This window comes from Corvus brachyrhynchos, unplaced genomic scaffold (genome assembly GCF_000691975.1).
Source record: "Corvus brachyrhynchos isolate BGI_N302 unplaced genomic scaffold, ASM69197v1 scaffold7, whole genome shotgun sequence".
In the NCBI taxonomy this organism is placed as follows: Eukaryota; Metazoa; Chordata; class Aves; order Passeriformes; family Corvidae; genus Corvus; species Corvus brachyrhynchos.
The window spans coordinates 4202081-4229598 of NW_008239054.1; the positions used below are offsets into that span (position 1 = coordinate 4202081).

The 27518-nt window shown below is 40.1% G+C and overlaps 1 protein-coding gene across 13 annotated transcripts in view; it reads left to right on the forward strand.

Annotated features, from left to right (window-relative positions):
* Positions 1–27518, forward strand: part of LOC103619037 (poly(rC)-binding protein 3) — a 495171-nt gene that overhangs the window by 364627 nt on the left and 103026 nt on the right. Inside the window, exon 1 of one of the 13 annotated variants that reach the window (XM_017739087.1) lies at positions 14–197. The exons of the other annotated variants lie outside the window; for them this stretch is intronic. The gene's annotated coding sequence lies outside the window, so the exon portion shown is untranslated. Of the gene's footprint in view, positions 1–13; positions 198–27518 lie in introns of those variants that run through there. 13 annotated transcript variants of the gene reach the window in all.

The window sequence follows — 27518 nt, forward strand, 5'->3', positions numbered from 1 at the left end:
GTCCCGCCGCGCTGCCGGCCCGGGACGGGCAGCGCCGGGCCAAGTCGGGAAAACTCCACTTGTGAAAGCCCGAACACAACAAGTTGCTGTGTAACTCCTCCGTGCGGAGATGGGGCTGGTTTATCCGCCGCACGAGTGAGCCGCGCTGAGCGAGATCCGTCAGGGACTGTGAGTCGGGAAGTGTGGGCTTCCCTCGGGTGAGTAACCCCGCCTGAGCCGGGGCTCCGGCGCTGGAAGGCGATAATATTATCCGGAGCCTGCTCGGTGTGTGTCCGTGTGTCCCCGGTTAATGGTTTCCTGCAAGTTTAACGTGAAGCGGAGAGAGGCCGAGGAAGACCGCAGGGGTTGCGGAGGGATTAGGAAGGCAGAGGCTATTAAGTTTCTGATGTGCTGTAAACCAGCATCACTGTCAGAAGCAACCAACCTGGAATATTGTCCCATGTTTTGGAATTTGTGTTGGCATTGGAAGTTACCACCTTTCGTTTAAGTGTTAACGTTTCTGGAGGTTTTTCGTGCTGTTGTTTTTGAGTTGCTGTGTAAACAGCCTGAATAAACAACCTTGTCGTCGCTCTGGGAGTTGTGCAGTGGGGGAAAAGTGAACTTCGAAGTGTGTGTTTCCTAAAGAAAAGTTAGAAAGTATATGGTAGTTTAGAGTTAACAGTAATAATAGAGGAGTCTGGACTTCATACCTCATTACTATGGTAATTAATATTATTATTTTTGAAGATGAAAGAAATGTTGTTCCTGTGTGCCTAAAACTATGTTTTAATGTCCTTTATGCATCTGTTAGAATGTCCTGTTAGTGGATATGATTATGTTTAGTGTACAATTTGTATTTGTGTTTCTGATAACCTTCCTAGTGCTACTGGAAAAATAAACACTCAGTTAACGCACATTACCTAAACATATTTTAACAGCTCAGGCATAAATTATAGGCTACAAAATTCAGTCATAACTGGCAATTCCTTTGCATGTCTATCTTCAAATGTAAAAAATGAATAAATAAGTATGTGTTAGAAGTGTGTGTGTACCATCCAGTCTAGCTGCAGGTGTTGTTTGTTTCTTTTGTTTATGTTTCTAGAAGTAGAGCAATAGTGAAAAGTGGAGTTGAACAGCTGGTAATCCATTTGTCCATTGCTTAATTCTAAAAAGATTCCTGGTGCAAAGTTCGTGAATGGTTCAAAGCAGAGTCCAGAAATCGGCCATGCTGAAATCCATCCAGGGTTTATGAAAATAAATGGAAAAGCTGAGGTTTGCTTCCTCATAAACCTCTTAAGAAATATGTCCTCTATCTAGTATGCTGGTCGCTGTATTCAAGGCAAGGAAGAACCTTGATGGATCATGTGGGTATTGCTCCATACCGTCCTTATCTATGATCAGGCGGACAAAAATATTTTTACTTTCTTTAGTCTGGAATAGCTGGTTTCTTACAGAAGACCTCGCCTTTTTTCTTTCTCTCATCTGTGTCCTTGCTGCAAAAACAAATCTTGAAGAATATAAACGTTTGTTTTACTGGTTATGTTCCTTATCTCTCCTGCCTTCCAATTTATGCTGGTTTGAATATTTCTGTAATATTGAAGTCAGTTGCCATTACTTCTTTCAAGGACCCTATTTAAACACATTTGTAGAGTGTGTGCAGTATGATAACGTGTAGCGCCATGGATATATTAATTTTATTCTTACATGGCTCAGTCTGTTTCTCTTGTTACTTCAGAGAAGCAAGAAACATGATGAGCGCTCCATTAGTGGTATTGGTAAGAACTACATTAACGCAAGCACACAGTCAGTAAGAAAGTGTTTTTATTTGAAAGCTTCTTGTACCAGACAGCATACTAATAATCACAACCTGTGCCACATATCTTCAGTGCTAGATTGCATTTGCTTTTAGGTTCTTTATAAATACAATTTTTATTCAGAATAGCTGCATTTCCACCAGATGCCCAGGCTCCTTGTTCCTTTGCAGCCTTTGCAGCCTCTGAATGCTGAGGGAATTTGCTGGGCAAAGAACTGGGTGTCCGTGGGGTAGGCATTTCAGGATGCAGCCCTTCTCAGAAGCCAGCCTTGGTATTGTAGGACACTGAGGTCTGATAATAAAGTGAAGTGAAATGTGGTATTAAAAATATAAGTCAAATCCAAAGACTGCTGTGTTGGTTGGATACCCAAGAGCAAGCTGGAATAGCCACTCTGACAGATTACTGAAAATACGGTGAGCGACTTTTGCAAGCCGTGAGGGAAAGTGCTCCATTTTCTGCGTGTGAAGCCACTTTCCACAGATCCATTGCAGGGCAAGAGGCTCTCCTGGTGAAAGGACCTGGGTTCACATCCCTCATGGTGCTCAGTGCTCAGAGAGGACAGGACACGGGGGAGCAGAGGGTGAGGTGCGTCTCCTGCTTGAGAGGGTTGGGAGCCTGGGTCCAAGCATGCTGGGCAGGGACAACTGCATAGGGACCCTGCAGCAGGGTATCACTGCCATGGAAAGTCGTGGAGCAGCTTGCAAAGCTGATGGGGGATGTGACTGCAGCCACGGGTGTGTGTGGCAGAAGTGGAAAAGAGGTATTTGTGGGAGGGAAGGGTTTTGGAGTGTTAGACGTTGTGGCAAGACACACGGTAGTCGTGGTGTAACGTTTTTAAGGTGGAAGAGAGATTAGAGGTCTAGTGGAGCAAGCAGTGAAGGCAGGTGGGTGACACCGGGAGCCAAAGGTCGTAATGCTCCCCCAGGGAGGCTTTGCAGCTGGATGGATGACTCAGTTTGAGTGCTTTGGAAAGAGCGAGTCAGGAGCAGGGAAGAACCAGCAAGGTTCCCATTTGTCATCACGGACCAAGGAGGAAGCATTGAGCAGCTGAGCTGAGGGGAGATGATGTGCAGCAGCTATAACTGCAGGGCTTACAGCCAAGAGGCAGGGGCACAGTGAATAATCTTTAGCCTTTTCTGTGGCATATGTGAAATTGGGAAGACAAACTTAGAGTTCAGAGCAAAACATAAGGATAGCAACCAAAATGATTCTGTAGCACTGAAGCTGTTTACTCTCATTGCTATTCTCTCCCCAAGATTTTAAGTTAGTGGGATCATCTTCTGATGTTTATAACAACATGATTGGGGATTGTAGAATGCAGAGAAATTAATTTTCTAGACTTTGCCAGATCATTTTCCTTGAAAAGAGACCTAGTTACACTTTTAATAACAGATGCACTCTGTTGTAATCATTTGCTAAGCAACGGGCTCACTGTGCTGCCTATGAAGCACAAAAGCAAGGGACGCCTTGACACGTCATGTAAAGCTTACGTAAAGTTTATGAACAGCAGCAGAAAGAGTGAGTGATGAATGCTCTGGGTTTTGTTCCTTATATTAAAATAGTTTAAAGTTGGGTATTTTTCTCTGCTGGCTGCCATCAGCAATCGAAGTATCAACAGGAGAAAAATGGGTCGCTTGGGTTTTAGCATTAAGCAGCAAATCCAGGGCCAATAGGATTTAGCTGGGATGTTAAGGTTTATTCAGTGCATTTAGTTAATGAAATTGGGGAGGGGAGGAAGAAGGAAGAAGTCAGTGTCTGGGCTTGGGGGAAGGGATGAAATAGCCTGCTGCCAACCAAGTGCATCTTAGAGTGACTCCTCCTGATTGATAGATGCTCCGCAAGACAAAAAACAACGGAGCAAAGGAGGTTTTAATTAAAAAACAGCAGCTCAATGCCAGCTCTTTTGGATTAAAATCAAGCAGAAAGTCTTCATAACAGACATTTACCTAATCTAAAGGGTGTGTTTTTACCCCTATGAATGTAGTGTGTGTCAGCTTGGGAGAGGGAAGAGGGAGATGATAATACATGTGAGCATTTATAAAGTGGTCATAGAGCCACAGAGATGTTCAGCAAGAGAAGTTGTATGTTCATATTCATCAGTCAGGCACAGATATCAAGTTCAGGCTAACAAACTCCCATTTGAACACTCTGCCAGATTTCTAGCAGACAGCCCATCATCCCCTACGCACACGGGTGGCCCTTTGCTGTGCTCACCCGTTCTCTGAAGCCTTTGTGTCCCCTGCCAGAGGCTGTCATCTTGTGTACACACATGCTGTTCAGCATCTTGACTTGCTTTCTGAGCCCTGAAAGCCTTCAGCACAGAGACACAAAAAACAATTAGTATAGAAAGTCATTGTTATTTAAAATATAAAGGGCTATTATCTATATGTCAAAAAAAAAAAAGCAAACCAACATGATTTGATCTCTTCTCCCAAGAGAGTCAGTTTGTTGGGTGTTTTAGTTCTGATTCTCTAGTTCTGCCTTCCACTTGCATCAGACCCTCTTTTCCCCAAAGTTGTAATGGTCATTTAGAGTCGGATGAAGTTTCTTTCTTCCATGCACCTCCTCGGAGGTCTGTGCCTGACCATAGTATCTCGATGCTGCTGGGAGTTGTTGAGCAGTGATTAAAACCATCAAAACTCAGCCAGTGACCTCCGCAGACTTTCCTCCTATGGGAGAAACGGGCATCAGTGGCAGGATCTGACTAACAGTATGGAATAAATAAGCAGCAGGTTTACAAAATGAATAAAAAGAATCTATGTACCCGTTGTTCTTGGCATAATTTAGCTGCTCAGACAGCCTATAGCTTGATAAAATTCTGTGAGGAGGATGCTGCAATATTTCTTAGTAGGATTTATTGCAATGACACCTGAAAACTTTCACAAAATGGTCCAGAGAAAAACTTGAATGTGTGATATTTGGTGTTGTTTCTTTTTGACCTTAAAAACGTTTTAAGATAAATGTTTTCAAATAATAATTGTAAAAAAAAAAAAAAGTAGTGGAAATGCTTAGGAAAACTCTGTACTTTTCTGCTTTGTCCTGTATTGTTTTATTTCTGTTAGATTCACAGTACATTTACTGAAAAACATTTACTCACATAATAGTTTAGGCACATGTCTGTAATAGGAAAGAATTTGATTTCATTAAAATTAAAAAAAAACCAAACCAACAAAAGGGCTTGACTGTGATGCTTACAGCAGGGCTTTATGAATGTTCAGCCAAGTTTTAGAAAATGGGGGTGGCTGTGTCAGAACAGCAGTCCCAGGCACGGCAGCAGGAGTCTGGGCAGCTGCACACAGAGAGTGTGGAGGTCTACGAAAAGACTCCTGTCATGTTTTATGTACAAATAGGTACATGTTTCTTGGTAAGCAAATACAGATATTATTGCTGATCTTAGGATTTCATGAAATGAAATCTGAACAGTCTGGTTGTCTCAGTGGCACCAAGGGAAGCATAATACCATCCCAGATGCAGAGCATGCCACAGAAAAATGAAGAGGGGTACATCTCCCAAGAAAAAGAATACTTTTGGATGTATCTACATGGTAATGAAGTGTGTGGTGCAATGTCCACACCATCTAGTCCTGTATTTATGATGGTCTACTACCTTTGCCCCTGTTGGCATGTATTTTCTTGTCAGTGGGCAGTAAAGCACCTATTCAGCATTTGAGCCTAGACTAGAAAGACAGAATCTGAGACTTGAAGCCCATAAAATGACTTTTCTGTGATTTCACTCAGTTAACAAAACTGTGTGCATACCTCAAGGATCTCATTAAGGTGGTTCTGGCTACATGCCAGCATCTACCCAGAAGAGCAAACAGAAAATTTCTCGCTGTGTTGTAACATTAAACATTTTGTAGAATAACAGCAGAGATTTTAAATGAAAAGGCTGTGAAACATTGGGGGCTAATGCAACCTTTGTAAACGTTGTAAAATCCACTCAATAATTACTGTATAGGCTCAATAATTACTATATAGTACTGGATTAAATACTGAAAGTCCCTGATCTGCGTGGATATGGTGGAGATTTCATTACATATGACCAAAGTGATTAAAAAGACTTGTTTCTTTATAAATGTATGCTATACCTGTGAAAGTTAATTAAAATGAAACATTTTGCTCCTGCAGATAGGAAGACATGAGAATTCTACCTTTGTTCTGCTAGACAAGTTTATAGTATTCATTCACAGCGATGAGAATCAGGTTTGGAGTTCCAAGTCCATTTAATTCAGAGAAGTTTAGATCGGTGGATTTTGATTGAGTAGTAGGGAACATCAAAAGTTACACCGTTCCATTTCTCCATGAAGAGCAAGGGCTCTGTGCTGTCACCGAGAGAGATGCACTTTGTTTCCCCCTTCCTCCTTCCCCCATCAGCATTCACACTGCGCAAGTACAGATGCCTGGCAGGTAACGAAGAGACTGTCACTGTTAATCTGCTGTGAGCATCCTGCGGTGCTTACTGTGGGCTGGGGTGGAGTAGAGGAAGCTGAATAAAAATTGTAAGAGCTGTTAAAACTGGCTTGTAACAAAGTCCAGTGTCCCTTCAGTGTTTCTAATGTCAGATAAAATTCTCAGAATCTGAGCCTGTGTTTTAAAATGCTGTTTAAATTTTGGAAGCTTCTGTTTTTTGTATAAGAGTGATACATTTCTGACAAAAGACTCCAGCATGAGCCATGATGGTGGAGCCTCCTGGAAGCTGTTATTTTTCCGTCAACTAGAGCAGATCCCCAAGCAGCCCCCAATCCTGACTGAAATGTTGCTGCACTTGGAGGTGACCATCGTGTGCTGGCGTGGCTTTCCCACACTTCCAACCAGTGTTGCTGTTGGCCTCCTGTTTGCTTACTGGAACCTTAATTGCCAGTATATCTCTAGGAGCTTCAGTACCAATTAATCTGTTGGCATATCCTGTTATAACTTAATATGTGACATCATGGCATTCAACCTCTTATTGGTTTTTCTGAGTAATTTCCTCTATGTCTTGAAAAGCATGCTTTTAGAAGGCACTGATCTTGAGCTGTGACACAGTAACTTCAAGGATACCTGTTCTGTTCCTGGCTGTGGAGGAAAATGCATTAGCTTAAACACTAGAAATGCAAGTTGCTTCCTTCTGCAGCTATTAAGACTGTCATGACTGAGTGTAAGAATACCTCACCTGTTTTGTTCCATTTTGCTGCAAAGTAGGATCGCATCCATGGCCAGTTGCTGAGTTCCAGCTGATGAGTGATACTCCTCAGTGGTACTTCCTAGCCAGTGGGTGAAACAATCTTCTTGCAGTTGTGTGATCAACTTTAATATGCTTGGATGACACTTTCTGATTTCTTGGAAACATCCCTCCTGTCTTCCTGGTTTCTAGTTTCAATGAAAAGATGATAAAAGGTGGATGTATGGCCATTTAAGTGACCTATCTTGATATTTCCATGTTTTCCATTACTACCCTTTTTCTGTCAAAGGTAGCCTTAGCTTTTGGATTTGGTAAACTTTGACAGGGTTCTCTTTGTTTACTTTGGGTTTTGACTGGGCAGTTGTATGAACACCACTTGTGGTGGATTACATACCCGTGCGTGTGTATACATATACACATGTGTATATCCAGTTTTGTTGGTAGTTGCTTCTTGACCCCAGATTTGCTGGGAGGAGATTGCTGACACACAATTTGGACTTTGGGCTTTGCCTTGTCATTTCTGGGTTTCCTTTTAGGGTGATCTGCTAACCAGGACCTATTCAGTTCTAATCCTATTCATTGTCTGAAAAAAAATCTCCCAGCACCGTGACCTTTCCTTGTCTGTTGTGCCACCGGTTAAGAAACAACCCTGAGCACGCTTTGAGTGGGTGTGTGGAGTTACTGGGGAGCTGGCAGTAAAATGTGAGAGAGGCTTTATAGAAAAAGTGTACAGGAATCTATTTTACTGTGGCTTTATTAAACACAGATTATTCTGCACAGATGGATGGTCTTTTACTTGGCTCAGGTGTAAAGGGCCCACCAATATATATCTAAATCTTTCTAAAGCAGCTTGAATTCCCCTAGGAGAAATGCCTTAAAGTTCCTACGGAAATGGAGTTTTCTTTTACCTTGTGACCTTTCTGATTTCCCGTCCCTAGACAGGAATGACCCAGTCTCCAGTGAATATTACTATTATTAGTCAATAAAGTTAAAAGCAGCAGATCATGTAGATATTGGGGCATATATAAAAACGTAAGTATCCAGAACTAGGGTTGCCTATGGCTACTAATAAAATGTCACTTACATTTTAGCTCTGTATGCCTCTGAGATCATACTTAAAAAATACATGAAAATGTGATTCTCTCAATGAGAGTATGAGTGACCTGCCAGGAAAATAATTGTATTTCTGAATAATATATTTAAAATATACAGGACAATCTTAAAAGATTGCAGATACACCTAAAATAAGTTTAATTTCTAGTTCCTATGCTGCTAATGCAATTTGCATTTTTCAGATACATATATTTTATTATATGGGGGGATTATCTCATAAGGAGTTCATGAGATTTTTGCACAATTCTTTCTTGGTTGTGTTGGTTTCAAAGATATTAATTCTTACTCAATTGAAAAAATTAGCTAGAATCTTTAACTACAACTTTCTCAGGTTTATACTACATTAAATTTCTTGCATGCTTTCGTTTCTAGAATGTGGGCAAATCAGGCAAAATTTGTGCGTATGTTTGTCCTAGTTTAAAAGGAAACTAATTTTGCACTATTACCACTGGCTTCTGAAAGAGGTTTGAGAAACTTTGTTGCTTCGAATAATCACAGAAATGTCTCAGTTAAAGTTGTTTTGGATTGGGACTTTTATTTTCTTAATAGTAATTGCAGTTTTTTGGGGGGTGGGAATAGCCATAGCATAAAACCGCTTTGGCCCTGCAAATATGTCTAAAGCTAAGGGCAAAGTCTTCTTTAAAAAATCACATTAGCACAGATCCAGTCTAGTGATGAGTTTTTCTCAGCGCGTCTTCTGCCGCAAACCTTGTTTCAAGAGATTATTAGTCAAAATTTGAAAACTCTGCAGACATCTCTTGCAGAAAACTGATAATCTGTCTAATGAGCCTCAGCGCTCTGGGGAAAGCCAAAGAACAGGGTGTGTGTACTTGAATGCTTTTCATTATGAACATTTATTAGGGTAGATGTCAAATGGGTAGGCTATAGTAATAAACGAAAATGGGGTTATAGCTCATGTTGGAGGCAAGCTTTCATGTCCACAGCTCTGAATAGCTGCTGCCTGTGACAGTGTCTCCACGCTTTCATACAAAAGAAGGACTTACGGAAATGTATTTATTCAAATAAATACCTTTTTTCATTTATGATGTGTAATCAACAAGGTATGAACATCATCTATATTAATTTTTAGCTTATATTGTTGTTCAGCTAATACTTGGTCAAATTCAGTAGTTTTGTGCAAGCACTGAGCACCTAATTTACATACCGGTCTATGGTTTGTATATATGCATAGTGACTTTGTGACACAAATGGTATTAGAGGAGATTCTGAGACATAAATATCTTCCATTTATTGTCAATCTGAAGTGTCATTGATCTGTATTCCTAGCCAGCAATGATCTTGCATTTTTAACTTTAGTTCTATTCTAGTATGGTTTACCTGGTTATTTTTTGCAAATTGAAACAGTTATTTCAATGTATTCCATTCATTTGCTGCCTTAATTATTTGGGACAGACTGTGAAGGTTGTCCTGAATTTTAACATGTGTACAGAAGACCAAATCTGATAAAAGTCCCAGCTGTAGGTAGCCTTGCCCAGTTGTAACATCCAAGGAAGATGCTGAGGACGAGATGTCCACAAAATCTGTGACAGAATTTCTCCTCGGTTAGTCTGTTGGAGCAGTAGGATCAGAACAGGTCTCTGTCTAATCCCTGAGGATTTCTGGGATCCTCTGTCCTCCTACATCCAATTTTTGTGATGACACAATGATGTTCCCAGACACTTCTGTTGACTTTGGCTGCAAAATGGCATCTCATTGTGAAAGTGATGTGCGACACTACTCCAGCTTCTATCTGGATAAGAACAGAACTTTTTCTCCAAGTAACAAGTGATAGAGGACAAGAGGAATCAGCTTCAGTTATGCCAGGAGAGGTTTATATTGGGTATTAGGAAAAAATTACTCACTGAAAGGGTTATCTGGCGCTAGAACATGCTACCCAGGGAAGTAGTTGAGTCACCACCGTTGGAGGTATTTAAAAGACATGTAGGTGTGTCACTGAGGGACATGGTCTAGTGGTGGACTTGGCAGGCCTGGCTTAATGGTTGGACTCAGTGATCTTAAGGGTCTTTTCCAGCCTTAATGATTCTGTGTTTCTATTGTCCATGGAAATTTTGTGTTCACAGGTTCTGTCTTCTTTCTCCATCTGTTTCTCCTAACTTTCACTCCCTTCTTCAGAAGATCATCTGAGTTTTCAACCTGGATGGTTCCTTCTGTTGGGGTAAAAGGAGAAAGGATGCAATTTGCAAAGATGTATTGTCTCAGTGTGATGGGACCAGTGGAAAGTGAGCGTGGTATGTCCATGGGATTGGAAGAGGAGTGTTAAAGTCTTTGCAGTATGTGTGGATAGAAAAAGCTTATCTTGGTATGTGGATTTTTTTCCACATCCCAAAGAGGAGATAATATTTTTATTAACGTAGGAAAGGTCAGTGGTTAGTACAGGAACACTACTGTGTCCATCACCACTTTTCTTCAGTAGGAATAAACTTTCCAGAACTTGTGTATTTTCATTTCAACCACTTGGAACATTCAGCAGTGAAATAACTAAAAGATCATATTCTAGGCAGACTTCCCCCCGCCCTCCATTCAGAGCAGCCTTCTGGATCTCTATTAATCATAAGACCAGCTTCTTGTCTTTTTGTAGATCTCTGCTACTCTGTTGAATGTATTAGGAAAGTCACATTGGAGATTGAAGATTATTTTGCAAGTTTGATCTGTTTGCAGGAGAAGCTGTTTTTTGGTGTGCATGTGTCCACTTTTTTTTCCGTTTTTGAGGTAAATCTCTATTTACTCATTCCAGTTTATATGAGAAGGTATGTGTTACAGTGATGTTATTTGCAAATTGGCAAGCTGGATTAATTGGGAGCAAGTCTTCTCATGCTGTTTGAGGCGCATCCTGGGCACCCAACATATGTCCATCTTTAAGTGTTCTGATGGGTCATTTGCCATTTCAATGCCATTTTTTCCTGTCTGTGGTTAGTTTTAACAACCTGTCTCCCATAAGTTGGCGGGGGAAATAAAAATCCTTCTTTTGCACAGCCTGTATTCTAAATTTATATTCAACTTTAATGTCTCATTTGAATTCATCTGTGCTATTGGGCACCCAGACACCAAAACAAACCCCAGTCCATTTGGCAGATGACCACAGGATTGGGCTGTGTCCTGTGAGGCACAAGACTTGCCTATTTTACTTGGAACTGCCACACGTATGAAGTGATTCCACCTTGATTAAAATGCAGTCCCATGCATGATCGTGTGGGATATTAAGTTTTGCAAATGTCTGGCCTACATTCTTCTGTTCAGTTTTTCCTTCTTTAGCTCAAGAAAGTTGCTTCTCATCTTACCCTCTATGAGGACTCTCAATAATTCTCTTCTTTCATCTATATTGTTACCTGTAAGTTATTTATAGACTATGATCATATTCTCCTCAATCCTCTTTTCTGGATTATATAACTTTAGCTTCCTTAGTCTGTCTTCATATTCAGTGTCTTATCCTCCAATTCCTATATCATTTAAGTTAGCCTTCTTTGTATGTGCCTAGTTATTTTATCTCTTTTTTTGCAATGCGTGGAGATAAGAGCCGCATACGATATTCCATTTGTGGTCACATCATGGCTTTGTACTCTGAAATTATTACCTCCATGGATTTATATGAGATACATGCACATCAAAGACCCGCAGTTGCTTCTCCTGCAAACAGATCAAATTTGCAAAATAATCTTCAATCTCCAATCAAATATTTTAGATTGCATATTTCAGATGGCATCACACTCTATGTTTTTAAACAACATTTAGTGCTGCTTATATTCCAGCCTAAAGCAAGAATACCTTTACTTATTATGAAGAAATATTGCCTTGTTTTCTGCATCAGCACATTTCAAATGTGTGTGGATTACTATTCTCATGTAGGCAAAGACAAATCAAATGGGAAGGTGGAAAATATTTCCCCCGAAGTACATGAACTTAATGCTTGTGGAATTAAAAAAAAATAAGAAATCATTCATCTTTACTGGAAATGTGTTTGGGTTTTGGTTAATTTTCATGTGTATTTGTCATTTTTTATTTCAAGAGAGCAACAAAGTAACAGTTCTAAAATAGAAATTAACTGCGCATAAAACCAGCTGCTGGCAGGACTCTCACAAAACCAACTTCAGTTGCTGTGCTTGGGAGGCCTCTAAATTTTTAGAAGCTTGGTTGGTTTTGTTCTTCACACTCATCCCCCCCCCAGTACATCAAACCTCTGAACTGTCTAATTTATTTTGAATTCAAAATGTTTTCAGTTTCTATGACCCAACAGTGAATTACATTCATGAATCAAATTACATAGAAATATCACGTGGTTCTATTAATGACATGTATAGTAACTTTTATTATTAAAAAACCATTATTTTAGCTTCCTGTAATTTACTTGGTGTGCATTTTCCAAGTCAGTAGTCTTTTTCTGCTAAATTTATCTTACTTGTCTAATTCTTTCTCTATTGCTGCTGCTGCTGCTCCTCCCTTGAGTAACATTTAGAACCTTTTACTTCCTTCCAGAGCTGCTTATCTGTGGAAAAGCTCACACTACTGGCATCTTATATACTTGCCTGGGTGAATCCTAGAATTTCAGAACTAGTAAGAAATAAGTTTGTTGCTTGATTATCAAATTCATCTACCCATGCTGATGTAATAAACACCTAAAAGATTATGTGCTGATTTTATCACCACCGGTGGTTTCTTCTTCTTCCCATCCAGATTTGTCATCGTCATAAGTGGCCTCATTTCTTACTTGCTTCCATACTAGTCTGTGAGAGATTAAGTTGTTTCATCATCTTCAGATGGAAAAAAAATTAAGCATTGCTGTAATATTTTACAAAATATTTTGCTGCAAGGATGACTCTTGTAGTAATTCAGGTGAAAGTTGAGTAAGGCATGCTGCCTTTAAAACGTGCCTGCTTCCTCCTGTGGTGGAGGTTCTTACCAATAGTTGGCAAATCCATTTTGACTGCTAGGTTATACTGGTTATTTAAAATAGTAATAAAAAAAGTTTTTAATGCATTAAGTGCTTTAAGATTAGTGCCAGAATGAATGTCATTAAGTAGTCTGATGAATCCAGTGTTTTCCCTTGTCAAGTTAGCAGTCAGTGAGATCGGGGAGAGCAGTGTTAGTCCTGAAAAGTTTAAATGCAGTCGAAAGGAAGCCCAAGGAAAGGGGACATGCTGCAAAAATTGAACTGGAATTAGAATGTAACAGGATTTAGGGAGAAAATTTAAGCCATTTGGAGGAAGTTTTCAAACCCTGGAGCTGGAGTCTTATCTCATACCTTATTGCCACTGAATCTGCAGAGACATGGCTTTGATTACCATCTGCTTGGTAAGTGACTGGCTCCTTCCTAAAGTCTGTCTTGGGCTATTAGATGCGGACTTCATCTTGCCAGATTGTGCTCGGAGCAGAGGGGTTCAGGATTGTTATTCCTGGTTTGCCTCCCTGATCTGCAGAGCAGATCTCTTGAATGCCTGTGACATTACTGTTAACACAAGAGTGGTGAGGGGCATTCTTTCTGGAGGGTGAGGGTATTCCATGAGTGCCTGAGTTTGGGATGTTGAAGTGGCTAGTTATTTATGTAATTATTCTACTTGGTGTCATTTCAGATTAGTAGCCTGCCCAGAAAGTTTGTGCTGTAGTACGTAAATAGCAAAAGAAAAATGTGTGGGGAAAGACAGACATGGTAGAGATAACAAGTTCTCCAGGTCAAAAGAAGCCATTTGGTTTCTATTTGTACAGCTGAAGCCGTCTGTATTGTTTGGTTTCCGAAACAAATGATGCTGCCACGTTACTGTGGTTGGCTGCAAGAGCCTGGGAGTGCCCTACCAGCCCTGCAGATCTGTGTGGCATCTGGAGATGAGGCCAGGGAACAGAAAGTGTGAGTGGGCTCTGCACCACAACTGTGTGTCCCCATGGTATTCATAGGCTCTTAGAGCATCACTGGTAGGCAAGGCATGGCCAGGGAGCGTGTGACCATGCTGCTTGTGGCTGAATTATCAGAGAGAGAGAATAGGGGTGTATTTGGGGCTTTTTGTTTTGTAGATGGTTTGGTTGGGTTTGGGGTTTTTTGCATTTTGGGTTGGGTTTTTTCATTTTTCTCTTTTTTTTTTCTTTTTTTTTTTTTTTTTTAAACACAGCCACCTAGCTTGATTAGTCTGCTGAGTGCATGCAGTTGTGCTGCAGGGACTGGTTGCCGTCTCGTGTCTGTACCTTCTGGGATGAGCAGAAATGGCTGTTCCACAGCTTTACCTCACAGGCACTGGAAATGCAACTACATCTGCTCCTGAGTCAGCAGCTGCTTTTTGGGGGGTATTACTTTGCAAACAAACCAGATTTTTGAGGTCTGAGCAGTAATTTGTACTGAATTCGCTTGCATTGTACTGCACTAGCCTTGCAAGATTAAACAAGAAAACAGGCTCCTAGTCATAGAGTTTCCTTGGGGCAGGGGGAAGTCTGTACCCATTAGAGGATCCAGAGATGAGGTGGGCGTGGGACGTGAGTGACCACTGTGTGTAACACTCCCCTTCCTGTTCCCTCAGCTGAGGCCATGCCTCCTTCACTCACAGGCTGGGGAATGCATCCCAGGCTGAGCTGGGACCCAGCTGCATTTGGGACATGAAGTCCCTAAATATTGCTGGCACTGGGCTGGGAGGAAGGCAGCTGGGACCCAGTGACAGTGCATTAATCCATTTTGACAGAGAATCAGAGCTGGAAAAGGATGATTTTCTGAAGAGTTAGGGCATCAGAAGTTGATACCACAGCACCAGTGTGGGCTTACGGTTACTGTCTCCTGACTGGTTTTTGTGCCTGGGTAATCCTTGCACCTTAATTGCTTCATCCTTTGGCTTGCATTGAACATCACCACCATGGAGATTGTCAGGTCTGGTTTTAAATTGGAATGGTACAGGGAATGCTTACAGAGGCAGGAACTGTTCTACTATCTCTTCTGTGCACTCTCTTTCTCCTTCCCACATTCCCCCCCCCGCTCCCCTCCCCTGCTTTTAACCCACCCTCCACTTTTTTCTTTTTTTTTTTTACCTTCTCTGCCAAAGAAAATGTAACACACAAATTAAAATCAGAATAGCAATCATTTTGTGCACTTTTGACATCAAAAAAGAGATCACCTCAGGAGAGTTAAGTTGCAAAATGCTGGGAAACAGTCACAGTTTAAGGCCAAGTGAAAGTGTATTAGTTCATAATGCTGGGAGGGCAAAGGCACTTAACTCTCGATTTCTCCTCTGTACCCACTGATAGGCAGTCATCAATGGTAAGGAGGCCCTTTCTGGTGTGATCTGAGTTATTTTACTCTATGTGTGGCAGTATATTTCAAATTTACTTTATTATTATGAACCAAGGGTAATAAATTTTAGTGCAAGTTTCAACAGCATGTTTCGAGTTTTTTTTTTAGTAGTTTTATTAACATTACTTTCAATTTTCCCTAGCTAAGCAGCCCAATTGCCATTGTTTCAAGTAACAAAGATGCTCAATAAGTTTTCATGGCCACGTAAAGGAAAATCATACATTTTGTTTCATCCAAAAATAAGGATTTTTTCTGAAGTAGTCAATTGTTCTTTGAAGCCACTCTGAACCACTGGTTTTTTTTTTTAGTAGTTTTATTAACATTACTTTCAATTTTCCCTAGCTAAGCAGCCCAATTGCCATTGTTTCAAGTAACAAAGATGCTCAATAAGTTTTCATGGCCACGTAAAGGAAAATCATACATTTTGTTTCATCCAAAAATAAGGATTTTTTCTGAAGTAGTCAATTGTTCTTTGAAGCCACTCTGAACCACTGATTCCTAAAGTCAAGTTTTTATTTGACTTCTGTGCAGTTCTATAGTATGATCATTAGATCTTTCAGGATGTTAAAACTTGTTGGGGAAAAAGTGTACCAGTCTCTGTTCAGCATCTTTTGTTCCTCAATGAAGATTTCTGATGTTATTTCATGTACTTGATCTGGATGTCTCTGAAAGCATGGTTGCTCCTAGTTGCAAGTGAGAGGTGTTGACTCAGCCACAATGTTAGTCAGTCAGACAGACACTAAAAGAAAACAATTTTATTTTTCTTGATCAAGTGCAAGAGTAGATGCATACAACTTTTCTGCTTGATGTGCTCATGAATTCCTCTCCCCTCATTTTTGATCCATTTTTGATCCTCACAAAGAATCTTGAATGTGAGCCAGATTTCTCTGGGAAATTGTCCCCTTGATGATGATATTTGCCAAGAAAAGGATTTCCACAGTGTATTAGCAAGGGAAAGGACTGTTAACACTCTGTAGATGGGGGAATGGCTAACATGAAAACCACCATGGAAAAAAAATGACATTATTCTTGCCTGCATCATATAAATGCGTAAGAATTCTTTCTGGTGATTCTATCAACCTATCAAGGTTTTTTCATGTTTTCTATCAAATTGCACTATCTCTACATAAGAATTCTTGTGAGTATTTTTTGAATTATAGGTCCTGTGTAAAATATTGAGGGGAGGGGTTGCTGTTATAGTAAAGAGCCTGCATAATCATCTAGATTGGGCCTTTGCCAATGCATGGTGGCTGTATTGTCCTCTCCTCTCTGTAGTACAGTGTATCAAGAGAAGCCATGACGTGCCTGTGACAAACACCAGAGTTAGAGTTGAAGCTCAAACCTTTAGTCAGAGTTTGGAAAGGGGTTGGGAAAGAGAAAGTACATAGCCAGAAAGAACGTGTTCAAATGATTATTTCTTTTAAATGCCTCTGCCAAGAACGCTCTATAAAGAGTAGTAGGGATGCATATCTTCAAAACCTAAGTGTGTACAAAACACGGATTGAACTAAATGCTCCAGGAACTTCTATGCTTAGCAGGCACAAAGATACTTTTGTTTCCAAGTCTGTGCCTGAGGAGATATCTGTCATGTAGATGAGTCTTCTCATAGACCACATAATCCTGGAAGGGCCCTTTTTGTGAATCTTATCTGTTGATAAATAGGTGCACGAGATTCTCCCAAAGGAAAAGTAGAGAGATCTGTACATCTGTCAGAGCAGCAGTTCCTCCTCTGGCTCCGGTGGAACTGAGGGAAAGAAAGAATTCTGCAGGCAACTAAAATAAATAAAAAATAAGAGTTCTATAGGTTGGTTCCACGTCTGGTCATTCTTGGGCAAATGGGGGTGACATGCAAGGCTTCTCCAGGGTAGCAGGTATGTACCTCCCTGGGCCCCAGATTGTGTATTGGCATTTCACTTTGTGCTGTAAATTAAGTCCAGATGTTCTGGCTCTGAACCAAGAACAGGTGCAGATCTCACGTGCTGAAGGTCAGTCTGGGGTAAATAGACATGGGTGCTTTCCTGTGTAATGGAAGGCTGATAAACTACAGAACAAAGGTTTGCAATGCAGTTTTTACCTAAAGCCATCCATGCCAAAGAGACCTGAAAACTAAGCATCTGTGACTTCAGATCAAAGAAATCCTGTCTGCAGAACATGAGCAGGGTATCTCTTCTTCAACCTTCCTTTTGAGGAAGGCTGTGGTGACAGTATTCTAAGCAAAACAGCTAAATTATGATCAAAAGTTGTCTTTCAAAAAACGTTTTTCAGATGATGGTCTGTGAACTGTATCTAAGAAACCCATGGCAGGTAAAGATGAAAAGCAAGCGTTTTGCCTTGGGCTTAATTTTGCGATTCAAAGGTCTGCATCTCCACTGGAAAATATTTAGGGATCTGTGAATTGAAACAGTTGAAAATCACTGACCTGAAAATATATTTCCTTGTTTTCAGAGAACCAGCAAGACTGAGTTAGCAGAACATTTGTCTATGGTGATGTTGATATCTTTCCTCCCTACCCCCCATCCTACTAATGGATCACATGATTTGTAACTAGAATATAGCCTTTCATTTCTTATGGTCCTTCTCTAATGAGATCTTTCTCATTAGATGTGTTGAAACATCAGCATGAAGCTTTCCTAGACTGCTTGTACAAGTGTCCAATGTACTGCAAATTTAAATGCAAATGAAAAGTTCAATTAGTTTAAAAAAAAATCATGTTTTCCACTTAATTTCAAATGGTCAGTCTTGCCAAAGAGATCTCCCATTATAATTAACATGTCTTATAGTTCTGGGATCAAGGTTTATTACTATTTATGCTGAAAAAAATGATTGACTACTATAGATGGAACAGATGTGTCTACACTAAATGTCATAATTATCCAGGACTATGTAGCCTGTCTTTGGAATGCATGTGCTACAGGAGCAGCATTCGAATATTCCAGACCTCTGACCTTAAGCAGATGTCATTATTTTAGTCATATGGACAAGCCAGAAGGAAGGTCAGAGCTCATTCATATATATTTATATCATAGTCCTTTATTTTATGTGTACATGTGGTATTTTGCTTGAAGGTTTATAGGAAGAGGTTACCCCTAAAAAGTGTTTAGGGTGGAATTTGGCTTCTTTCTGACAGAACACGGTGTTTTTAGTGATGTGGCATTGGGTTTTTTTGTTTGGGATTCCCTGCCGCCTTTTTTCCATCATGGAGGTTGCTGTTACCTGAATTATGCACTGAAATCACTGGGATTGCCTGGAGTGGACATCAGCCCAGACTTTGTTTCCCTTAAAGTAGCTGTCATCTCAAGTAACTGTCATCTTCATGGAATATGCTCATGTCTAATCATAGCCTTTGGCAGCAGTCTTGAGCAGAAAAACATTATTTCAGTTTGGGTGATGGGGGCTTGTGTGTGTTGCAGACCACTCTCAGTGCAGGTAGGGAAGCTGCAGCTCATGGAGTTAATTGTACTGCATTTTACTGGAGCGCTGCTGTGATATTGGTGACCTTCCTCCTTTTGTTTGACTGAAACCATATAATTTCATTTTGTGCTGTTGCCTGAAGCCACCAGGTTATCTAAATAACTTGCCAGCCTCAAAGCAAAACTCTCCCCTTTTACTAAAGATCCTTTCACTACTACCACCAGCAATCTATCTTTTTTCTGGGAGGGGGAAAAAAGCTATGCTAACCTCAAATCATTTTGCAGTTGCTTATACAGCAAGCGCGTCTAATAAAAATAAAAGGACAAGCGAGCAACAAATGAAAGGAAAGGCCCCAAAAGGAAATGAATAGATGAGCTCCTTTGTGAAAATCCACCTTTTTCTTACATTATATGTATAGGGTGACAGCGGCACTTTAGCTGAGTAATTGAACTCTGGGGTACATGCTTACAATGCCAGGAGAGCAGAATGACTGAGGCTGAGAATTTCTCACGGTTAAATCACAGACCTATTAAAGCTGAAGCAGCAGCCAGGTAACACTGTGGTGTCATATTAGTGGTAAGAATGGTCAGAGGGATTCCTGACAACTTACACCCATGAATTTATTGAAACAAATGCTGCTTTCAGCTCTTTGATGAAAGCACCTGCCTTTAAGGAGTGGTCAAAAGATGCTTATAGGTTATGAGAGGTACTTCTTCAACTGTGTACTTTCCTATCCCTACAGAAGCATATGCAGCCTAACTATGACCTCCAAAACATAGGTGGAAAATAGTTTTCTGTATGTGTGACCTCAGTTTTGAAGAGCACTCATGGAACAGCATGGTTGCAGCAGTCAGTGTGTTGGAGCTGATTCCACCCCTCACCTGGTACAAAGTCTGGACTGCTTGGTCCTCTCCAGTGTGGTGCTCCTGGGACTGCTTGGTCCTCTGCCATGTGTTCCTCCCAGGCTGAGTGCTCAGGCAGAAACCCAGGCAAGACACCAAGCTGACAGCTGCCCTCTGGCTTTCTTACAGTCTGTGCTTTTTGATGCTCTTCCTAAAGGCAGGGTAGAAAAGCCTGGCTTATATGTAAAAGGTTTGTTGCTTTGTTATTTATATTTTAGGGAGAAAAAATCCTTAAAGCCTTGAAAACTGTAAAAATTGCCAGCTCAATTCCTCCTTTTACCAAAATTCCTCTTTCTTGCATTATCCACTCTCCTGTTGTGCACTGGGGCTGAAAAGTACCAGAGCAAGTTAACGGCAAAAATTTATACTGTATGGATCTGTCTCTGTCCTTAAAGGAGCCAAATGAACTGTGCTGGATTGAGATCTGTTTTATTGTGGTTTTTGGCATGGTCCTCTAGAGCTGCATTCTGTAAGGCTTAAAGTTGTTGAAGTTTAAAGAAAAATAGATTAATTATGGAGAAGAGATATGAGGGTTCACTTACAGTTACCTGGCACCTGTTTCCAACCACAGGTGGAAGGCAGCATAGTTTGGCAAAAAGATACACAGACAGAACCCCAGGCATTGTTTCTGTGTGGTGCTAAACCACATCAAAATTTCATAGGGCATGACAATATTTAGATGAAAGCATTAAAGCTGAAAGGTCATCCAAACCTTATTGCACCTAAAAAAGAAATCAAGTAATCCTTGTAAAAGCTTTGGCACAGCATTGCTTTGGTGGGAGGGGGAGATAACTCTTGAAAAAAAACCTGATGTTTGCATTGACTAAAAGTAAAATTGAGATTTACAGGTTGGCAAAAACCTCTTTAAAGGGACAAAATTGCATTGTCTTTTCTTTTTTAATAGAGAGATGGTTAGTAACCTGGTACGAAAATGTCATTTAGTTTCTTTGTATGATGTGTGAGTCAACAAATGTGCACTATGAGTTAGCCTTGCAATGTTCAGCATTGCTAGTGCTGCTGGGTTTAAGTCATTTAGGTTCCAGAACTTTGCGGGGGCCAAAGTAAAATGTGTTTCAAAATCACTGATACTCTAAAAGCCTGTTTGCTTCCCAGTTCATGCAGCTCAAGTTCTTAATACCAAAGGAATGGAAGTTCAGGGCATGCTTTATGTTCTTTCATAAGTGTGTTGTGCATCACAGTTGCATCTAAAAAATAAGAGACCAATGGGTTGGGGGGAAGCTTGTGACTTTCCAAGGCCCTTGCTGGTAAGAAACTGTCCCTCGGTATTCAACATCCTCATAAAAGAGAAGAAGCTTTTAGCTGAGGTTTTGCTTAGGCATGGGAGTTCAGGAACTCTGCTGGCTTTTCTGTAACTTGGCTTTTTAAGAGTATCTTACTAGTTTGACCTAATAGAGTAGCAAGTGATGTTTGATCTAGAGGAAAAATAAAGAAGTTATAGGATACAAGCCAGTAAGTTGAAACGGGATAAATCCTTTTAACAGTTCGCAGCTTTAATTTCTGTTTTAGCCTGTAGAGAGACACATCCCTGTGTCTTTACTGTAAACCTGGCAATACTGAAGCAGAAAATCTGTTTTCTGAGCCACGTTAGAAGAGCCCTAAATTTTGCTTTAAATTTAAGGCCAGCCACAGTCTGCAGGGACCCTGATACACTTCTATAAAACAAATGTTGAGGTGGGAAGGATCAAAACAATATAAGTGACTTCAGTTGCAATTTCTTGTTGATGTCCAGACTATAACAGATTTTGGACTGACTCTGCAGGATAGCCTTAAAATAATGTTGGTACAAATTGGTGATGTTTTGCTCTCTTTTTGCAATGTTGTTCTGCAAGAGAAAAAAGCCAAGCAAGTTCTGTTATCTGTGCTGCCAGTAGGGAGATTTTTCCTGACTGAAGACAACTGCTGTAAAAGCTTTAGCCGGTGGTAACCCATCACAGGACTGAAGGAAAACCGTTTTTATCCGCACTTTGGCACAGATGCCGTTCTTTTCATGGAGAAGAGCATGGGGAATCTCTTGGCAAGTAAATTTTGTGGATGTTGCACCTCTTAAGATTCCTCTCATTTCTATAAATCTCACAGAACAAGGTTTTTTTCTGAAAGGGGATTTATTGCTGCTATCTGTTAACTGCCTGTAAACAGTGTGTACTTTAAATATTTTATAGCTACATGAAGGGATTAGGGCTCAGGGCACTATGGTTTTGTGCATCTTATCTGTCAAATGGCTGTTACACCTTCCATTTCATAATATGTTTTACCTAGAAGTGTGATTATCAGGACACATTTTAATAGGTAACTCCTTTACACCAGGAGCAAAAAGTGAGTATATAAATTAATTCCTCATGAGTCTTTACATGTTAGTCCCTTGTTTGTTTTTGGATCATGGAAACTTTTAGCAATGCATGAGAATAATCTGATCCAATGACAGGAACAAAGAACCGGCTCTGTTTTCCAGAGTTGCAGCAGATGCAGAGAATAAATTATAAACTATTTTCCAAACATAGTGTATAAATTCTTAGCAGTGACATCTTGATCTTGGACGAAAAACACAGCATATACATACTAAACAGAGCAGTTCAGTCTAAGCAGATGCAGGGTCATCCATTAGGAATACTTTATCTGATTAGTATTGTTAATGGAAGGGCTTATCCGGCCATTCTGTAAAAGCGGATCTGCTGTAGATCATGATTTCTTGTCAATACAATCATCAAGGCTATCATGGTTGTGACAGCCCAGTATTAACCTATTAGAGAGAACTGGGCAGGAAAATATACCAAGCCGTCAGTGAAACAGAGACCCTTCCAGTTACTTCTCTTCCATCCATAGCGTTATCCCCTGCAGTGCTTCTTTTCCGTCATTCCATTTGGCAAGACAGATTACTTCAGCATCTTTCTTTACTCAATCTCTGATATATTCAATGGCGTTACTGTGATAATTTATGATACTTTTGATTTTTGTATTTATCATGGCCTTGATAAATGAAAAGGTAGTACAGAAAGGGTGTATTTCTGGAACTGATGGAAGTACCATAGTTATATTGTAGATTATTCTAAAACATGTAAATTAGAAAGCAAAACAAAAACTCAATCTTCTACCTGAGAAAAAAATGATCTTGAGATTGGGATATCCTACATTAACTTTGAAGATCACCTATCTAATGTTTTAATTCTGTGTAACACAATTCTGTTGTTTGTTGAAGTATTTCTGACAAGACTCACAGTATTTAATGATCTATCTTCATTTCAAATAGTATGTTTAGATACTAAAATCTGTCTTCATTATATATTGCATGCTTATATACTAACAGTTGAGCATAATTTTAATCAAATAGAATTTATGTAGAAATCAGTTCAATAGGCTGTATTTTGTTTGAAGTTATCTATAGTACTTTTGAGTTGATCTTCGAAGCCACTCTTCAGTTTAAATATAGTGGATTTCTTGTTTATTTTTAATAACCTGGGAAAAGCAGATCTTCTGTTTGGAGGTAAGATACATGTTTTTAGACAAAACAGGTTTTCCTTAGATATTTATCTAGCTCTGAGGAGAAAACATTTATTTTTAATGTAAGATACTGATATATTTAAAAAGCTGTTATGAGTGTAAATTCCTTGGAAAATAATCCTAAACCAAGTAAGGCCTACTATGACTGGCATTCATAGTAACAAACACACGAAGTAGCTGTGCTATCACAGAGCTCTAAAACCACAGTGCTTCTCTTGGTGGTGATCATGATTCCAGCGCCGCACTGCCTTTGCAGCTCCCATAGGAGATCCTAGCAGCAGGAAGTCAGCTCTTTGTTGCCATGGTTGTAGAGCTGAACCATTGACTTGGGAATAGCTGATCAAACCAAACCCATTCCTTCCCTGTTTTCAAGAATAAGATAAAGATTAGTAAAAACTTCAGAAGTACTTTGAATTTTATATACCTCCTGGTAAGACAAGGTGATTTTCATTGACATTTCATTGTATGAGGGGGTTGTATTTCTTCTAAAAATGTAACTGAGTTTACCTGCCTAATTTTAGGGTTTTTAAAATACCCTTTTAAGTTTCAAATACTTCCCCTACTTTTTTTTTTTTTTCTTTTTCTGTTTCAGGCTTTACTGCATACACTTTCATTCATTCATTTATTCTTGTCTTCTAATTGTGCTTGAACTTCTTAGATTCTTTGTCCTTTTATTTATTTCCATATCTTTCTTATCTTTGCCTTTCTGTTTTTTCTCTTCCATGTTTTCCTCCCCTAGATGGGATACTGGACTTTATGTCCCATTCTCAAGGTGGGGCTGAATCTGTCCCTTCCTGTTCACCTGGCTGCCTCTTTCACTTCTTAGGTAGGGGTAGGGAGTAAAACTTGAAAGTTCTGAAGAAAGATGTGTCATTACCACAAGAAGATAACAATTCTTGAAATTCTGAGTGTACTGAGAGCTGTAAAAACAAGCAAAAAGACCACACCAAAAAGACCTCACCAAAAGAAGGTAGTGAAGCCTTCAGTGAAGACAGGAATTTGTACAAGAAATAGAAGCCAGACTGCAAGAGGTTAAAAAATGGAAATGGATGGTTTGAAATAGTATTTGTAAAAATTCTTGTGGGAAGTGGGATATCTGGACAGTTCCCATACTTTGTAATGAGGCAGAAGAACAACTGAGTTCAGAGTGAAAAAAGTGGAAAAGAGGGATGATCTTCAACTGCATGCACGGGAGCAAAGGAGTGCAAGGCTAAATTGATAATAGGCAAAAAGATACCAGGGCTCATGACCTGGAAATCACTGAGACTTCTAATGACAGGGAGGAGGGGTTGATGCTATGTATTGGCTGAGATCAGAATATGGAGAAGGCTGGGGAAGAGAAGGCCCTCTGGGGAGACAGACCTTCCAGTACCTGAAGGGACTACAAGTGAGCTGTAGAGGGACTTCTCGCAAGGGTCTGTAGTGGTAAGACAAGGGGTAATGGCCTTAAACTGAAGGAGGGTAGGTTTAGATTAAATGTAAGGAAAAAGTTCTTTACAGTGAGGGTGGTGAGACACTGGAACAGGTTACCCAGAGAAGTGTTGGATGCCTCATCCCAGGCTGGATAGGGCTTTGAGAAACCTGTTGTAGTGGAAGGTGTCCCTGTCCGTGGAAGGGGATTGAAACTAGATGGTCTTTAAGGTGTCTTTCAACCAAACTGTTTGCTAGTTCTGTGAATAAACAGAGATGATCAGACATAACAGGTAGGAACCAAAAATTAGTTAACAGAAGAAAGCAAAGGGAAAAGAGCAGTTGGATCTACTGTAAGGAAAGGATAAAGGAAGCAGATGCTGTGAGGCAGTAAGGGTTATGGTGAGAGCCATAGGAGACTAGCAGATGGAACAGGATTTTTAAAAAAGCAACAAACAAAAAAAATCCCAAAAGCCAAACTCCAACAAAATAAAACAACAACAAAACCCATTAATGACATTCAGGGAATTCATGGGCCTTATCTACCTTCAAGAAGAAAAACTCATAAACAGCTAGGATATCGTAGTCAAATGGATAAAATGTGAATGGTTGTAAAGTGCACGTGTGGACCTTAGATGCTGTAAACTAAAAGGTAGCTGGCACTGAATTTTTAGCTTGGCACAGCTCTTCCTGTGTTACCAGAGTGTGAGTGCCTTGCTGGAGCCTTAAAACTGAAAAGCAGCAAACCCAAGTTTCTGTGCTGCAGAAGATGTGCACAATAATGAGCCTAAACTCATGCACAGATGCCTTTTGTATCTAGTACCTCTCATCTCTTGTATTCTTTGTGTCTTTTCTGCATTTAGTTTCCTATCTGAGCACTTGGAACCGTAGTTCCCAAGTGGATTCTCTGAAAGCCTATCCCTGAGGTGAGAATTTTGCACATTTACCACAGTATCTCCTTGCATTTGGAGTTATCCAAGATCTAACCAATGGAACGCACTCAACTTCTGAGTCATGTTATGATCAAATCAGGAGATACCAGCTCAGTCAGAACTGGTGTGTTTTCGATGACAACACTCTGAATTTGCACGGATGTCCTTCTGAACAAAATCCAGCCACTAGGTCTGCATGAGTATGGGAAGCATCAGAGTTCTTCTCGCTGAATGAATTACTTACTCCTTGCTAGACACACTCAGATACCAATTTCTTTCAGGTCTTTGTATTTTAAGCTTAAGGGACTGAAAATGACACAGCAGTCATCCGTGCCAAATTATATAGAGTACAGCACAATAGCAGTGACACCAATGCATCCTCTAATGTGTGCTTCAACATCCTGATGCCATATTTGACTTAAAAGCAATTGTTGTCCTGTTACTGGGAATGATAACTGCACTTCCCCTCCCTACCCAGCATCTTGACTGAACAAGCTACTGAATGGAATATGCTCTAAGTGGCCATATTTTATATTAAAATTTGATTAAATCCATTCTGTAGGCCACTTCAATATGAATCATAATTATATTATTCTGCCAGTAATTGAGGTAATATGATAAGAAGAATGTCACATTCTCTGGACTGCTTTTAGTGGAGTATATATTAGAGCTCAGTGCTTCACATATTCAGCAATCCTCACTTAAGACAGAAATTTGATACTAAATGGCAGCTTAAAGCTGTAATACTTGGTGGGTCGCACTCTTCCTGCTCATGCATAAGCATCATTGGGTGTAATGGAAATTGTGCAAGATGAAAATCCAGTGCAGGATTTGAAAAGAAGTGAGGGTGGTGATAAAGCTTCCTCATATTATTAAACATTTTTCATACCCACTCTTCATTATTGCAAGGCAATTGGGGGCACTGTACTATCTTGGTTGACTTCCTCTGTGTCTTATTTTCAGCTGACCTCCCTCAATAAATGAGAATGGACGTGGATCTCTGTGGCAGTTTGTCTTACTGCAGCAGAGCTGGAAATTAAATTTCCTAGCCTTCCCTTGGAGAGTTCAGCTCCTCACGTACCAACATTCTTGTGTGGCTCTATGTTTTCAGCCATCTAAGACAGTTTTGGTTTTAATGAGTGTCCTTAAAAGAATAAAAGGGAAAAAATTTTGGTGAGAAACTAGAGGACTGAGAACAAGGTAAGCAGTTAGCACCTGTTTGTCAGGTTAAAGAATATAGTTTCCAAGTAGGCATTCTGTGTTGTGGCTGCATTGAGCTGTGGGTTACAGCAATCTATTCCAAAATAATGATTTGCAATTGATTATCTGGTACCAAATGGCCTGAAAATCAAATCTACAGTTGTGGATTCCTGCATGTGCAACATACAGTTGTAGGAAAATAGAGCCTTAAAAAAGATAACTGCTTGGGAAAATGTATTGTGTTTAGTGAATCAGCTGCTTAGATGATCAGTAGAGTCACTGCAGATGCCAGACTTAGAGTTTCCTTTACTATGCTACTGTTTCTGGGAGGTCATTTTGTCTTAGTCCTCTCCACACCATTGTTCTCTTTTCCTTGAGCATGTCCAGCTACATACCCATTGTACAAGCATTCTCAGACAAACTTCCAAGAACAAAGGGTTTGCGCTTTGTATCCAAAGAAGAGCCGCTCAAGTCCGTTGCAGTTAAGCTGTGATGGGCAAGGCACTGGAAGTAACAAAGGAGGTTAGTGGGGCTCTTTCCAGCTGAAGAAATTAATTTTCTGTGTATTGCCAGTCAATGCACCTGGATTCTCTTGGGTTTGGGCGCTCTATGTGCAAGAATTAACAGCTACGGTCTGAGCTCTGATGGAAAATGTAGTATGTTATTGTTGGTTTGTGTTTTCTTGTCCGTGCCAAACAAGCTAAAACTGTCAGGGAAAAAAAAAAAAAAATTAGTGACCTTGTTCTGCTAAGCCTTGAAATGACATTGGAGCAGCAGCTGACTTTGGCCAAATTCTCTTGTA